The sequence below is a fragment of the Nilaparvata lugens genome, chromosome 1 (assembly GCF_014356525.2).
Source record: "Nilaparvata lugens isolate BPH chromosome 1, ASM1435652v1, whole genome shotgun sequence".
Lineage (NCBI taxonomy): Eukaryota > Metazoa > Arthropoda > Insecta > Hemiptera > Delphacidae > Nilaparvata > Nilaparvata lugens.
Genome location: NC_052504.1, coordinates 23,505,017 through 23,521,714, shown reverse-complemented (window position 1 = coordinate 23,521,714; position 16,698 = coordinate 23,505,017). Strand labels below are relative to the sequence as shown.

The window sequence follows — 16,698 nt, the reverse complement described above, 5'->3', positions numbered from 1 at the left end:
AAAAAAAGATAATTTTCTATTTGATGATTAGAAGATTGTCATAATTTCCTGAAGTTTTAATTTGACAATAAGAATTTTTATTACTAATCTTATCATTTTAATCACTTAGAACGTGAGCTAAAGCAAATCTTGTTTGTAAATTGAATCAGGTTCTATTTACATTTCTGCGAAATTTCAAACTAGAACACGGGTTTTACCTGTAGTTTAAACACTGTTAATACTGTATTGCAATGGAATTCGTTTGGCGTATATACACTGATGATTTCTTTTCATGGACATGAGCTTTTGCGCAGATCCGCAGGTGCAAAATTCTAGTGCATTGCTTGCTTCAAGGATTCCTCTGAAACTAATATAAGGGAATAAGGAAAAACAAGCAATAATATTATCTATTAAACTGTGAAGCTGTGGCTCTTAGTAAGTTTATGTGTAGGTCTTTCAGAAAATTGCAGAATAATTTGTTAATATCAAATTGAAAGGTCTAATGAGGAAAGGACGTGCGCAGTACAACAAATTATTATAATTTAGACATTTTATAAATAAAGAGAGAGGAAACGAGGGTTGAATTGGGCGGAAACACGGAAACGTAGATAAGCGTTGGGTCAATGTCAAATTCAAAACTGTTTTTACAAAGAAATCAATGTTGCAGGCTTAATACTGGTCTGGAAATTTCAATATGATTATCATATCCAATTAACATTTAGACTAAAATAAATAAAGGCCAAATAAATAATGATAGAGATACAGTAATCTCATTTTATTTTTTCAATGTCAACTTTTTCCAATATTCTTTTTTCACAATAATTCATTCTTATTTCTCCATTACATGCAATCTCGGTCAACTCTGCTCTTTGATGCAGTTCATTACTTCCTCAAGTATTCCATTTTAATTTATTTAAAAAAAGTTATTGAACCTTTTTTTATAAAATCACTTTACTTATATGATGGGCTACTTTATTCAAATTAATAAAAACATTATACAACTTGTAGTACCTACCCTTTTTATTTAAAACATTTCAACGACTAGTTTCGACCTACTTTGGCCATTTTCAAGTTGAAAAACGTCGAAACTGGTCGTTGAAGTGTTTCAAAGATTTAAAATGTTTTAAATAAAAAGTGTACTACAAGTTTTACATTGTTTTATATAATATTTATAATTTCATCAATAAATATAATAATCCTGTAAGAAATAACCAAAGAATTGAAGGATTATAATTTTTATACATAATAGAACTCATTTTCCGATTCAATTTCAAACAGCATTTTATTGAAAATAAATCAGGAATAATCTGGTCAGTTGAAATTTAATGAGCTTATTTTTCCTGTATCAACCAAAGATGAGTTAACTTGGGTTGAAGGAGATCTTCATCAAATACCGCAGTAACTTTCTTATAATCTTGAAGTTCTGAATTAGACGCGGTTAATTGGGTAGAGTGGACGAATGCCAAGGGCACTTGGTTGGATGGCAGTCCAAAATGAAATCTTCAAAGTGAAAATGCAGGTTCAAGGTGCTAATTTGATCATTCATTCCCAATTTGTGAATTCTTGAGTAGTATTCATTTCAAAATGATTCGATCCAATAAATATAATTTTTTATGTAAGTTACTGTAAACAGAAAATAGAAAGAAAAATAAAAATCTCAATACCCTTTTTGAATTATTTAATCACAACATGTTTCAACATTGATGCCATTTTCAAGTTCAACATTTTCATGTTGAAACATGTTGTGATTAAATAATTCAAAAAGGGTACTGAGATTTTTATTTTTATTTCTATTTTTATTACAAGTAGCCCTATACAGAAAAGAGATACTGTAAACAGATTTCATTGATGGACGAATAAAAGTACGATTACAGTCGTGCAAATTTCATTTTCATTTGTGTTGAGCTCAAACCATTGTGAACATTGCTTTTGGGCTGTTGTGTGGTCTTTTTCAAATTGAAATACAGTGAAATTAATATTGAATTTTGTAATATCACATGGATCCAGTCAGAAATCAATTTTATAATCCCCCTGAGGCCCCTAATCTCTTGATTTATTCATCATAGTAGTTGTTGTGATTTATTTTTCTTCAGTGATCTAATAAGAACAACTGGAAAAACTCTATAAACGTTTTATGTTAAGAAACATACTTTTATTTAACCTACGTAATAAGAGATCATTCACAATTTCAATAATGAAAAAAAAACGAGGAAGAAATACAGACATACCTGTCTGTCTTTTGTGTAGTACAGTAGTTTATATGTGTTCTTTATTTTGTTTTATTCACATTGAAGCATATTTCTTATCTTTGAAATCTATCCTCAGTTAGAATCTTATTGTGCAACAGGTTGTATTGTAATATGTGAAACTATAAAATAATAATGATATTGCCACCAAAATGTAATGAAATGAAAATATTCTTAAATAGGCGGAGATAGGACTTACAAGTCCTAATTACCACATCCTATCTTTAGAAGATAAAATGATGTACTTTACATTGAAAAGGAAATTGAAAAAAAAATTGTATTAAATACTTTTTCACATCAACAGACTAATCTCAGCATTATTAACAGTCTTTTTTGCTACTTAGGAGGAACATTGAACAGTTTTTCGCAGTTTAAATAAAATGAAATGACGTGAAGGTCGCAGAGAGTGTCGAACAATTAGATCATCATTGAGTAGATAATAATAAGTATTTAACTTGTCATGGCTTCCGTTTGGTCTGCTGCTATTCGTCGACAATTTCATTCAAGAGACATCCGATATAATTCGAATCAAGGGAAGGTCGGGATCAAGGCTGATTTTTTTGTGTATGATCGCACAAAGTATGGCTCTATTTAGAATTTGGTCACGCCGAAACGACAGCAGGCGTTGTGATGATGAGAGGTGCACTGTGCGCCAACAGGCGACCTCATCATATCTCACTAGCAGCGATAGCTTTGATAAGCAACGGCCTTCTCTATCAGAAGCCATATCAGACGTCGTTTTGATTACGTTATTATGTAATCGATTACTTGTGAATGGATTCTTTTCACAAATTGGCAGCATTGAACCATTTCGGTACCATACTCGAGACTACTCGATTTACTCCTTTTAATAGTTTCGATTCCGCGTTATTGTGACGACGTTTGGTATTATAAGAACGGAAGATAGCTTGAAAAACCTTCACATTTTTTCCGTCAATTCAATAATTACTGCCGGTCCAATTTTTTCCCATGCATCAATTCTGCTAGAGAATGAAGTTTATCTTTTGAAGTGTATCGTTTGTGTTTGAAACTTGTACTTCCGCATTTTAATAGTCATCCATTATCTCCCTACCCACTTAATGTCTGAACAATTTAAGCTCCTTCCTACTTGCTTTTCTTCACCGACTTCTGTCTCTTGAAATTTGAATAACGGGTCACTTGAAACTTTATTAATCGTTTGTCTCGGTGTTGTAAATCGTGTTTGCCTTCGCTGAGTGTTTGCTCGCTGACTGTCCTACAAACCTTCTTGTCGAGGAGCTTTTTATTGAGGAGTGTTTGTTTGATCAACACCAAGTTGTTGTACAAATCAAACCGGAGGCCATTCCATTCCTTTCGCCGTGTTATTCATAGAGCTAGAATGTGCCTCTTTTCCTTGTGGTGGGTGCCATGTGCTAGCACATACAGAATGGCAATACTCAATAGGTTCAATCAATTTCGCAATTACAGTCGATCAGTTGATTGACAATAGAATTACTTGCTCAGTTGCAGTATCACCTCAGTATAATATATTTACGATTGTTTCCCATTCCCTCTCAATAAATAATGAATCCATCAATGAATTTATTTTTACCACTACCCTTATTGAATGAACAGACGATTTTTTCACAAAGTATTGTTTCCCATTCCCTCTCAATAAATAATGAATCCATCAATGAATTTATTTTTACCACTACCCTTATTGAATGAACAGACGATTTTTTCACAAAGTCAATCATTAACATGTAAGAAACCATTCGTGTACCGTAGTCACAATTAACATTTATTAAAACCCTATTTTATGTTAACTCTAGGAGCTGGTATTATAGTAATTCTGATTATAGAATTGGTTGATTCTAATTACGATTTCAAATAAAACCTTTCACAGCATTATTTCAATTCAAATTCTTTAAAATGCACTATACAATAACATTTAATAGTATTATTATTACAAGAATACCCCTACAAGACTATACGTATGTGTGTAGGGGTGATTATTATTGTATAGGGATATTTGGTTGTTGATTTAAAATTTTTTGTGGTGAAAGATTTGTGTATCTTACTCACAATTAACATTCATTACAATCCTATCGTATTTTAACACTAGAAAGATTGTAGCATATAAAAAATCAGAATATGGATTTGGTTGATTCTAATAATTGAGATTTCAAGTAAGACCTTTCACAGCATTGTTTGATAGTTGATTTTATATTCTTGTCCATATTACGTTTAGTTGTATGGACAGGTAGTATAGCCATACTTTAGTTGTATTTTTAGTTACTTTAGGTGTATACTCAGATAGTTGTATAACCATACTCATTCTGTGGAATATTTATTCTACTGTCATAAAAGTAAAAGCAATTGTGAAACTCATTCAATCGAATAATACTTTTCTTCTGTCCTACAGTCTACAGTCCTCATGTCTCAGCCAGTAACAATCTACCAATTAGTATGCTTCAATACATACTCGTAATTAGCGTACCTTCCATATTCGGCAAGTTATTATAAATAGATTTCGTTCTATTCATACGAATACAGATATTACTGTTATTTCCTAACAAGGGCATTGACCTCAAGACTGGTTCAAATCCATGAAACCCCAAATCAAGTATTTAGTTGGGATTTGTTGATCCAGGAAGGCAGAAGTAGTACCCTGCCTAAACACTTGCGATCAACACTCCAGCTCTAGTCTGCGTTTTCCGGATTTTCGTTGCCGGTCGCTCATCGCTCACCGCTGACGGATGTAATCCAGTCACGTGCGCAAACGATTGGATTACGGGGGACCGTTTCCCTTCTCCTCCTCTTCTTCCTCTTCCTCATCATCTTCTTCGTCCTCCTCATCTGTCGCAGAAAACCTCTCGAATCGAATTGAAAATGCGCTCGTCAATGGCGCTTCACTTGGCCCTATTCCGGAAAAACCATCGGCCAATCTTTGGCGTCACGGAACGCATCTACAGAACAAGCGGTCCTTCTTCCACTAGTGATAGCTGCTCCTGATTTTCCATCATAAATATTGAGAGTGCTCGGGTCTTTGAATTTTATTTTTGAACATTTTTACCAAAATTCTGAAATTAAGTAATTTTAAATTCGTAATGAATGCATAATTATGTATAGAATAACATTGATTTACAGCATAAATTGAATTGAAAGGACTTTAAAGGATAAATTCAAAGGATTTCTTAATTTTGAGATGTATCCATGTAGTCCAGGCAATGAATACTCAGAAAAGGGTATAGGGAAAAGTTTGGAAGACAATTTTTGAACCCGCAGTTCTGTTTAGGGTAGTAAGGAGATAAACATATCAAAAGTCCCTACCCCTACCCCCTGTGCTAAGTGGATAGGGGTGGCTCAAAGGTACCATTTTTCTGGTCTCTCGCATATAACTAAAAACGATGTATTTTAAGAACATGATTGTTCTATACAAAATTGAAGCTTACATAATTTCCTACAATATTAACGTCACAACGTTTTCTATATCTTTTATAGTCCTCGACATATTATATATATCCACTCTTGAAGGTGTGTAACATTAAAAAAACACTTTTGTCTCCTATGTTTTGCTATATTTGTTTTTAAAACTTTAAAAATGCATCATACTGAAGAGAATTTAATAAGCTCATAATCAATATAGCTTTTCCCCCCGATTTTTAAAAAGGTATAAGATCAAAGCATTGGAGGCAAACGTGTTTTTTATTTTTAAATGTCACACCTTCAAGAGTGGATACCTCGAAGACTGTAAAATATATACTACCCACAGAGGTGGGTAGTTTGATATATTTAGCTCCTTATTACCCTAAACAGAACTGCGGGGTCACAAATTGTCTTCCAAACTTTTGCCTTTGTAAAATTTCCTCGACTGAACTAATGGCATTCTGTACAGTTTGTTTTACATGAGAATAGGTTCAATGAATGGATTTGTATGTTCATGCTTGAATGGTGAGACTATGGTCACAAATCCCAAATTCAATTTTTTATTCATTAATAAAATTTCAAATACAGCCGATTGAAGTTATTTTAGCTGAAAAGATTGCGATTTTACTTTGGGAATTCTTTCATTAAATGTTGTATTTGGCAAATTTTGTTGAGAACATTACAAAATATTTATTTCATACCTCGACGCAGGAAATTGCTTTCCCATTACTTCATAGTTCACACTTCAACTTCCTTGACATGAAAATATTTAAAACAATAATGCCATTGTCGAAAATTCATGTAGGATTTTACTCTGCTGCCATTTAGCCTTCCATACTTGATACCTTCCATTGTGTCAGGCATTGAAAATGAATTATTGTTCTTTTGTTCGAATCGTTTTTATGGAGGGATTCAATGCTTCAGGTGGCATGGAAAATCGCTATAAAATTTTATAATCATAGAAATGGTAATCAAAGATGATCTTTTCTTGTTAACTTGGACTGATGTATAATAGGCTACTTACTGTTATTTATTCAGATCTTCATGAATATTTGTGTATTTACCGGGTGAGAAAGTTCAGTGAGAAGCACCAGCTTCTTTGTGAAAAGTTGCTGTGTGGGCTTTTTTATAATTAGATATTAATTAAAATATTGGTTATTCTAAAACAACCCAATTCATGACAATGTACTTGATACTATTTTCTCTTACAATTTTCTCTTCAAGCTAGAACAAGGTAATGAGTAATGAGTATGGCTGTCAATGACGTATTATGTTGAGTTTATTGTGAGTTTATCTAAAGGTGCGTACAGATATAAGCGCCGCGAACATGTGCAATTCACTTTTAATCAGCTGACTATATCTGTATTTTTACTGAAACGGTAAGATACAGATATAAATAGCTTGGCATCAGCTGATTAAAAGTGAATTGCTCATGTTCGCGGCGCGTAAATCTGTACGCACCTGTACATTATATGACTATCACGTACCTGTCTTACCTTTCAGCTTCTACCAATGTCCTTTTCTTTATGCTGATTTTCTCTTGTATTCCAAGTTCACAAATGACAAACCAACCAAAGAATCGACTAACAAAAGGAATAGATCGAAATGAACTTCAGAACTGAAACAAAGAAACAAAGAATCCAAGAATACAGCAATTGTTAGAAGAATTCCGTGAATATAATCACAGGAATCCAGAATAGTCCCCTCCTAGCATTGTATTCAAAGCTCATTCAAGTCTTCAGTCTGCAAAAGAATCGCTTATAGCTCTATTGATTGCAACCAATGAATTATTCTTGAGGAAAGACGGGAATTGTGGCTAAAATGAAACTAGCATATCTCTCTTGGAATATTGAGGATTTCTGTCGATTGTTGCGAGTCCTTAAGTCTGACATAGAAAGGCAGAGAAAAAGTCATATTCAAACATAAGTTTACTTCATGAAAATCAGCTTTAAGAGAAGGAATTGTTCTGAAATGTAGATGAAGTTTGTATATTAATCTGAGAATCTATCAAATTATTTAGTTTCAAAGTAGTTGTTTCTGTTCACAGTTATATTATCGTAAATGTAAGATGAAAACAACTTCTTGTTTAGGAAAACAATTCTAAAATATGAATAATGAGGAGTGAATATAATTTGTTGCACAATGGTTATGTAACCCGGATAGAGTAATCTAAATCAGATAGATAACCAGGATCATTGACCTTCCTCAATTTGAATTTTTTCACTGCTGCTGATTCGACTAATTGAATGATACTCTTGTATCTCTCGCATGTATTTTATGCTCTAGTAATGGGCTTATGCACTAGGCGACTAGTCCATCTCTCTGCATTATCTCTACATGCAAAACTGAATGCTAATACTCATCCAAGCACTGCTCTCATTACTTTTTACATAAGAAGATAAAATTTTTATTGCTATTGGTTAATTTCATATCAATCATAAATTAACAGTAGGCCTACGTAATTCTAAATATGAATGTGGGATTCTTTTCAATAAAATTAATGACTTGAGGATTAAGATTATACCATTCTACGAATCGTGGTCATTTTTATGTGTACGTTATAAATCTCATGTAATAATATAGTTTTATGCAATACAACTTTGGTTATTCATTTTCTCTTTTACTATCAAACTATCCAACATATTTTTGCAATTAGCTAAATGGTTTTTCAAAAAAATCTTCCTAAATTTACTGTATCTCCTTACTTTATATTTATTGGGAATGAATTATTATTATGAATGAATTATTAGGTATTTCTTTTTCCAAATCATGGATCATGCCATACAGAGAGTCGATTTAGATTCTAATCTTGTGATTTCCTAACACAGATTTATTTCAATGCTATCTTCATTTTAAACTCACTGTAATGTGCAGTACCTCAAATGGATGAGGGTAGTAGGGGTAATAAGATGGTAATAATCAATCTATACCTGTATTGTAGATTTCTGATATATAAAGGTGGACAAATTTAAGCTGTTTTTATAGGCTAAACTTTACTTCGTCGTGTTAAGAGCTTCTATATCTTGATAATTCAAGGTTGCGACATCATAACTTTTTTATAATTCCAGGAAGCGTGACTCCACACACAAATCCTCTCACAGAATTTCTTGCTAAAAATTACTGGATCTCCTTGCTTTTTACAATATATCTGAGGTGAACTAAGGATGATGAATAGTGTCATGAATTCCGTATCTCCTTCCAAAACCTATGTAGGATACCAAATGTAAATAATTCCAATAAAGAAGGCCTACTTTCTTCACCGACCTTGAGTTCTGAAGTTTTTGAAAAATACGTTCAAAGGATTCATTTTTAGGACGTAGAAAACCAAGCCTATTGCAGTCACTAAATGAATGTAAACAAGTCCTTGCCGTGAATGTGATAAAGTTAAAAAAATCCTGAGTGATTCTCTCTCTCTCTTATCGTTTTTTCTGATTACGGATTTGATGTCTGTTTCTATTCAAGCTTAAATTGAAATAAACCTCACGTTTTTGCATTCAATTTGCCAAATACCAGCAAGGTCGTTGAAAAGTACTGCAGTCCTTGCTAGGCCAGCTAGGTCTTCTATCTTCTTACATCATGACATATCCATTTTTAATTTTTCTCGAGTTCCACTTTTGAAATCGATATAGCCTACTATCGATTTCTTTACTATTGGAACCGGTTACCCATTATACTATTGAGTATCTGATTCGGTTATTCTATTGGTTGGCCTTGAGCCCAGTTCGCCTGTAATGAAGTTGATTAGTTATCAATATTGTAAGCTAATCGCTTCGATTACCACCTTTGGTATTATAGGTATTCATTGGACCGCCACCAGTTTCATTTATAGCCCATTCTACCTCTTGTGGTCGGCCGCCGATCTAGGTTTATTCAGACAATAAAGCATTGATTCCCTATCCAACGCCTAATTTCATAGTAATGAAACATGTTTTGTAAGCAAAGCTGTTGAAATCTATTATCTGATTAAATGCCATTGAACAAAAGTTTCAAAATTCAAAATTTCTTCTGTTTTAATAGATATTTTTATATTTCTTGCAGAAGATCCTATAACTAAGCAAAATATTATTTTTCTCTTAAAGTCGAAGTTTTCCCAATAGAATCTAAGAACGATGGTCCCCATTGAGGAGATGAATATTCATGCAAGTATCGTGTAACTCGCCGTACGCCCCTAATAAGTTAGGGAGCACGTTAAACGAACAAAAATGCCGTATTTTATGGCAGTTTACTTGAAATTCTCTATTGAATATAAGTGAGACTCACTCTTTGGCAATGAGATTGATGATACAGTAGAAATGTAAGAAACTGAATTATTAGTTGTCATGGTTTTTAGGTTAGGTTAGCAACAGCACAGACAACATGCGATTTCCTTTTTGTTTTCTGCAGGACTTTCATTTCCATTGAATAGAATAATAGTAAGTTACTGTATCCATTTTCTCTGGCTAGATTTGTGGGGTTGGATTGTTCAGTTTTTTCCCTTAATTTCAGGGAGGATTTTCGCCAGTATATCAGATATCTATGTTAATTTGATTATATTATTTGGACGTGATTAACCTGCAATGGATTTAGGTGGCGTAGTGGTACTTGCTCCACGTAGCACGTAGATCCTTGAGTCATAACTAGTTGCGATTTCTTGTTGTCGCTTCCAGTTTCGTTCTAAATAAAACTGGCTGCTTTAAATGTTGCCGTTTCATAATTACTACTGTCGTCACTGCTGGGTCAACCAAATTATTGATAACTGCTTAAAGGATGATAATTTTAGAAGACGATCAGAAAGTTATACTTCACTTTTCCTTATGCAAAGGCTCCTTATATGAGTAACTGATCAAAAAAGAGATTTTTTCGATCACATGGCTAATATACAGCAAAATCAGATTCAGCTAAGAGCTGTAACCTTGTTAAAAAGCTCTACCTTATTTGTAGAATTTTGACCAGTGACTATAGCAGTATGCTTACATCTTTTTCAACTAGTAAAATAAATTGAATTATCGTAAAATGTGTTGAACACATAATAAATAATTTATTTATTGTGAAAAGTATTTTTCAGTATTGAATCTTATGAGTCTTATGAGTCACTTTGATCATTTCTTCAAAAACTAGTTCTCCTTCAAACAAGGTATTTAGTTTTATTTTCCTTTTATAAAATATATGGTTTCAATGAAAATATAAGGAAGAGTTTTTTATTGTTTACAAAAACTGTCTCAAACTTGTTTTACCAGTATATTCTCCATATTAATAACAACTAACTCCAACCTATTGGATCCAAATCGTTGAGTCGATAACTAATTCCGATGGAAAATCTGATGGTCTAAATCAAGTGAAGGATAGATTTAATACATCTACCAGGTATTCATATTATTTTTCCCCTTATCGACTGGTCCACATTCATGAGGCTGGAATGACCGGCTCAATAGCTTTTTCCAATTTTAAAAAGGTTAATTAATAGTTTACTACTTTCGATTAGAATCGAAACTTCGATTTGAAGTTTTTTTAGAAAGTTGAAAAAGATAATCTAAAATTTGTTGAGGATAGAATAATATATTCTTGCTGTGGAAGATGGAAGCATGAGTCCTAGGCTTGCCATGATAATGTGCGATATAATACTGTAGGAAAATCAATACAGTACCGCATTAGCGCATTACCCTCTAATGGCAGCTGACATTAAATTAAAAGAATATTACAGATGGAATTAAATAGAAGCGATGGCTTCGTATAAAATGAGCGCTGCTATCCAGAGATTGTCAGTTTGGTGTAAGGGTTTGCATTCCTGACTAGCAATTGGGAGGTACCGGGTTCGATTCCCGGTCTGGCAACTAATTTTTGGATAGTAGTTCTCATCGAATTTCCATCTAGCTGTTAACCCTGTTGTCAATGTCTGCAGTAGCAAAGGTCTTCGGGGTGATTTGCAGCATTTATTTGGGATTTTCGTTAAATAATAATTATAAAAGAATATTCTCTGTTGACAATCCGGATCTTACAATTAAGTCAGACCCACTCAGATATCACTTTTAAATCTATTGCATTCAACGACTTTATTAATCTTGATGATGATTATGATGTTGCAGTTGCTGATTAGTCATGCTCTGTAATTTTTATTCATGGTTATTTTCTCCAATATTTAAATTTATTTTTGCAAGCAACTATGTTGAGTCGGTCCCTGGTAGTTGCAGGCAGTTTTCTGAGACCTTGTACTAGAATACTACCTTATTGAGCTCAACTAGGTAGTCTGCAGAGAAGCATATAGTGCTAACTGGTCTGGTCTGAGCGACAGCGACAGGTTCTGAGTGAAAGGTCGTTTCGATGCTGCAACTAATAAATATTCCAGCTATTGGCGCGCTTTATTGGACACAATTCAATAACTTGCATCTAAAAAATAAGTTTTCCTGTTTATGGGCTCGAGTCTTGTAGCGCATGTTAACCTAAACAAACCACCATAACCTACTGCCTATTCCACTCACTGTTTTGTAAACAACTTGGTATGCTGTATTTATAGTTTATACGACAACTTGTCGTTAAAACTGATAAATTTATATTTTTTAAATGATTATAATTACTTTCTAGTCAGAGAACCCAGTACCGTCAATATATAACTTGTTTCAGTTGTGAATTCTTGCAACAAGTCAACTAATAGCATATTTCATTGTAGATTTTTAAAGTATTTGTCAAATCCTGATTTTAATTCTTGATAACCAGAAAATAATTATTTTTCAGAACAGTAGATGTTCACTTACTTGATGGTGTATGACACAATTTCTATAATTGAAAAAACACAGTTTTAACTTGTCACATCCACATTTATTAGACATTAATACAGAACTGCAGTTTCGTGCTAAAACCAACACATCTTCAGCTGTAGTGTTGGTTTCAACACTTCAAATGTGTTGGTTTCAGCATGAAACTGCAGCTCTGTGTTAATGCCTAATAATTATGGATGTGACAAAATAAAACTGTGCTCTTGCAATTATGGAAAAATTTCACATTTTCTATTCTCATTCACAAATTTTAACAATTTCTATGATTGGGATATTGTGTCTCTCATGAATTAATGAGCGATTGATTCACTGATAAATTATAATTTTCCAGAATTGATAGAACTTCTTTCGTTAGATTAAGTACATGCTTCATTCTTATTTTGTATATAAGAGTATCTGTAAAGTTCAATGATATAATAATTATATTTTTTAATTATTTATTTAGATTTATTCTAAATAATTAAATTGATAAATTAAACAATCTTCAGAAAATGAAAAGCACATTATTATTTTTCAACTCATTTGATCCAGTTTTCATCGGGTTGAAATGTGTTATTTTCTAGTTTTAATGAGCTGTGATCAATGAGCAACAAAGCTGACAACAATGTGATACGATAGGTATCAGATTGAGGTCATAGTAGTGCTTTCCTTGTGTACCTTAGCACCTAGACTATACAATCAATGCTGATCTTATGGGTGATGCAGTAACACTGTTATTGTATGTATATTCTATTATTGCAGCACTGTCTAACAAAGAGCACAGTGCGTCACACGTGATTGAGTTCTATTGATTGAACATATAGCTGTGAAGCATTAGTTTATCAGCCGTAAATATTAGCTCTTCATGATGCTATCGCATCAAACACTCATAATCTAATTCATTTTCACGTTCCAAGACACATTTTTTTCTGTTCATTTGATAAGCCAGTTAGAATTAGAAACCATCAATCAATTTCCTAGCATTTTGTGCAAACTATCATTTTTTATGATCTAAGAAGATAAGAAGATTTATACAATCACCCCCTACCCTGTGAAACCACGAAAAACTTTTTGAGTAGATACTCTGCGTTTTCTGCAAGATATTTTTAAATCAATAAGTGAACATAAAATCAATATAATTATTATCAAGTCGTGTTATTGAAATAATAATTTTCTATCAATTTCCCTGCAATTCAATTTCATTCTTTTCACCATTAATCAAGTATCTTTTGCATGCTCTGGAGTTCATTCGTGAAGGCATCAATACTTGTAATAAAAATTGCAATCTCTTTTTGAAATAAAATTATGAAAATAATTTTGTCTTCCTTTCTTGAATGATAAATTTGGTAATATTCAAATTTAGCCACAAGTAATTTGAGAAAAGTTTATTTTGGCACTCGATATTTATGATTGTCAGGCTATATTTAAATATTTTCTAGCTGTTTTTCAAGTTCATTCATTGTAAAATCTACTGCGGTAAGTCTAAACGATCAATAATAATTATTATTTACTTGATTACTAATAATTGCCAGTACACTTTTATTATTTTATTTCTGAAACGTCTAGTGTCAAAACTTTGTTTCCAAGTGATCCAATTTTTTTGTTTTCAATAAATGGATTGATTGATGTAAATACTGCATACACACCCAAAATGAATAAGTATATGCACACAAAAATAATTGACAGAAGAAGTTCATACAAAATTCAGTTCTCTATATCATTCCATGCTAAGCTCATTTCACCAACGCTAACTCTCTCTCTTTCTTTCCAAAATTATCCCAAGCAATTGAGAGATGCCAACAAGATTCCAATATTAACGAAATTAATGTACAATAAAAATTTACCTCCCCCCGGACGGATCTTATCCATGGGGCGAATGCTAGTAATGTCATACTTATAGAGAAATATTTTAGTAACAAATTGTTGTATATTTGATCAATAAAGGCGATTATTATTTTTATTATTATTATTATTAAAAATTTACCGTACACTTTGGATATTTTTTCTCAATTAAAGTATTGATATTAACATTTGTATCTATGATCTAAGTACTTAGAGACTAGACTTTGTATTTACACAAATTTGTACTCAATTTATAAAATTAGAATGCGAATGGCGTCATTATAATAACTTTAATATCACATTCATTAATTCGTATTATTTATTGTCTATTGATTTTATTCAATTATAGTCTTCGAACACATCCTATTTAAGTCAATTATACAACTTATAATGTTGAGGCAAAGTATAGGTTCTGGAATTATGAGCATGATGGTATATTCAATACTCTTATCAATCAGACCACTCGAAGGCTACTATCTCATTATGAAAAAAAAATTCTTTACAGGCATTAATTTCTCAGGGTCGTGTGACTGTGAGTGAATACAGTGAATAATGAAGAAGATATGACATCCATTACAAGAAAAGTATGTCATAATTTCATCATTTGCTTCGTCAATTTAAAACAACTACTGTAAGTAGCATTAAAAAAGATGGTAATGTTGTGCTAGTATCAATCTGTGTGTAAGTTATGGTTAATGTAGGTACAATGAAGAGTACTGTTCATTTCAGTAGGCCTACTTGATAGTGCTATCCGCGAATGAACACAACCCACAACCTTGGTGACTGACGCCTTCCTGTCTACTAGATTGCTTCCTAGTGCAAATGTAACGTCAATTGTAACATAAAACTTTGCAGTATAACTGGAACAGGTTAAGTTGAAACCTTCATGACTAATATCATAGCCTCCTCTAATGCCTCTGTACTAAAGATGGCTATGCTAATATTCATAAAAATCTGGTGTGGCTCACTCACACAACTTTCCTTGCTGTTATGAAAATTGATCAACTGACGCTAGTGTTCCCGCGCATATCAAATCTACTATTCTGAGATCTGAAACAGCTGGTGACAGGACGATAGCGCTGCAGAAACACGAAGTCTGCTATCTCTTCATAGTGAATGATTTAATAGAATCAACAGTTGCCAACAGTTTGCAATTGAATAATCTTATTTGCTCGCATTTCGAGCTTATTTTCAATGTTAGGTGAAAATGTTACCGAACATAAATTGTAGAGATTCTCATGCTCAATCTTTTCCACTTAAATTTTCATGTTTAAATTGTATCTGAAGCCTGATAATTGGGAATCTGAAATCAAACTTTTCATAGATGGGGCAGAGCTCCTGAAATTTTTACAGACATAGGACTTGTTGCAGTTGATAGAGCTTATCAATGACTATTTCAGGTATGAATTTAATCAAAATCGTTGGAGCCGTTTTCGAGAAAATCGCGAAAAACCGTGTTTTTGACAAAAAATTTTCCATTTTAGCCGCCATCTTGAATCTCATTTGATAGAAATTGTTCGTGTCGGATCCTTATAGTGTAAGGACCTTACGTTCCAAATTTCGTCATTCCGTTGATTGGGACATGAGATATCGTGTACACAGACGCACAATACACTCACACACATACACACACACACACACACACACACACACACACACACACACACACACACACACACACACACACACACACACACACACACAAACACTTTTTTGGGCTCAGGGAACCTTGAAACGTATAGAAATTTAGAAATTGGGGTACCTTAATTTTTTTCGGAAAGCAATACTTTCCTTACCTATGGTAATAGGGCAAGGAAAGTAAAAACGTACTCAGTCCTCGCTTCCCAACATAATTTTCAGATGTTACCTTCATGAATGCAATAATTCTGTTGATGTTGATTATGTTGTGATAACGTTTACTGTAATCTTTTTACTTGGTTGTACGTTCTTATTTAGTTAGCAGAAGAGTAGAACTTTTTTATCACTGTAAGAATTTTAAAATCTCTTGAATATTTTACTGTAGTTTGATAAACCATAAGTCTGCTAAACAGTATGACTGATTGTTCAAAACCTCATACATTTATTTTGGTGGGGAAATTTCCAGAATACCATTATTATGTAATTATTTTGGAATATCATTCCCAGGAATATCTTTCACTGCTTCTAAAAATCGTTGAAGTTTCAAGGGAATCTGTTCTTATTTTAATAATTTTCATTACATTATTTGGAGATTATTAGCAAACTTATTAAAGTAATTTCCAATTCAGAATAAAAAAGGAGTGGAACACATAATATTATGTATATTTGAAAGAATAATGGAAGTAATCTTACAATATAAACAATTTAATCATTGATGAATTCTTCAGATTCTTCGCTCTTCACTCCATCCTATGAACTTACTAATTAAATCTCTATTAAAAAAAATAACGTTGTATTGATTTCAGATGGATTATTGTTGTATTTGTCAAGCTAGACTCTATTTGGTTTCTGTATATGTATTTATGAGTGTGAATAAA

General features: G+C 32.7%; 1 protein-coding gene across 8 annotated transcripts in view; it reads left to right on the top strand.

Annotated features, from left to right (window-relative positions):
• LOC111046027 (protein gustavus) overlaps positions 1-16,698 on the top strand; it is a 150,950-nt gene that overhangs the window by 21,292 nt on the left and 112,960 nt on the right. Inside the window, exon 1 of one of the 8 annotated variants that reach the window (XM_039422943.1) lies at positions 14,693-14,813. The exons of the other annotated variants lie outside the window; for them this stretch is intronic. The gene's annotated coding sequence lies outside the window, so the exon portion shown is untranslated. Of the gene's footprint in view, positions 1-14,692; positions 14,814-16,698 lie in introns of those variants that run through there. 8 annotated transcript variants of the gene reach the window in all.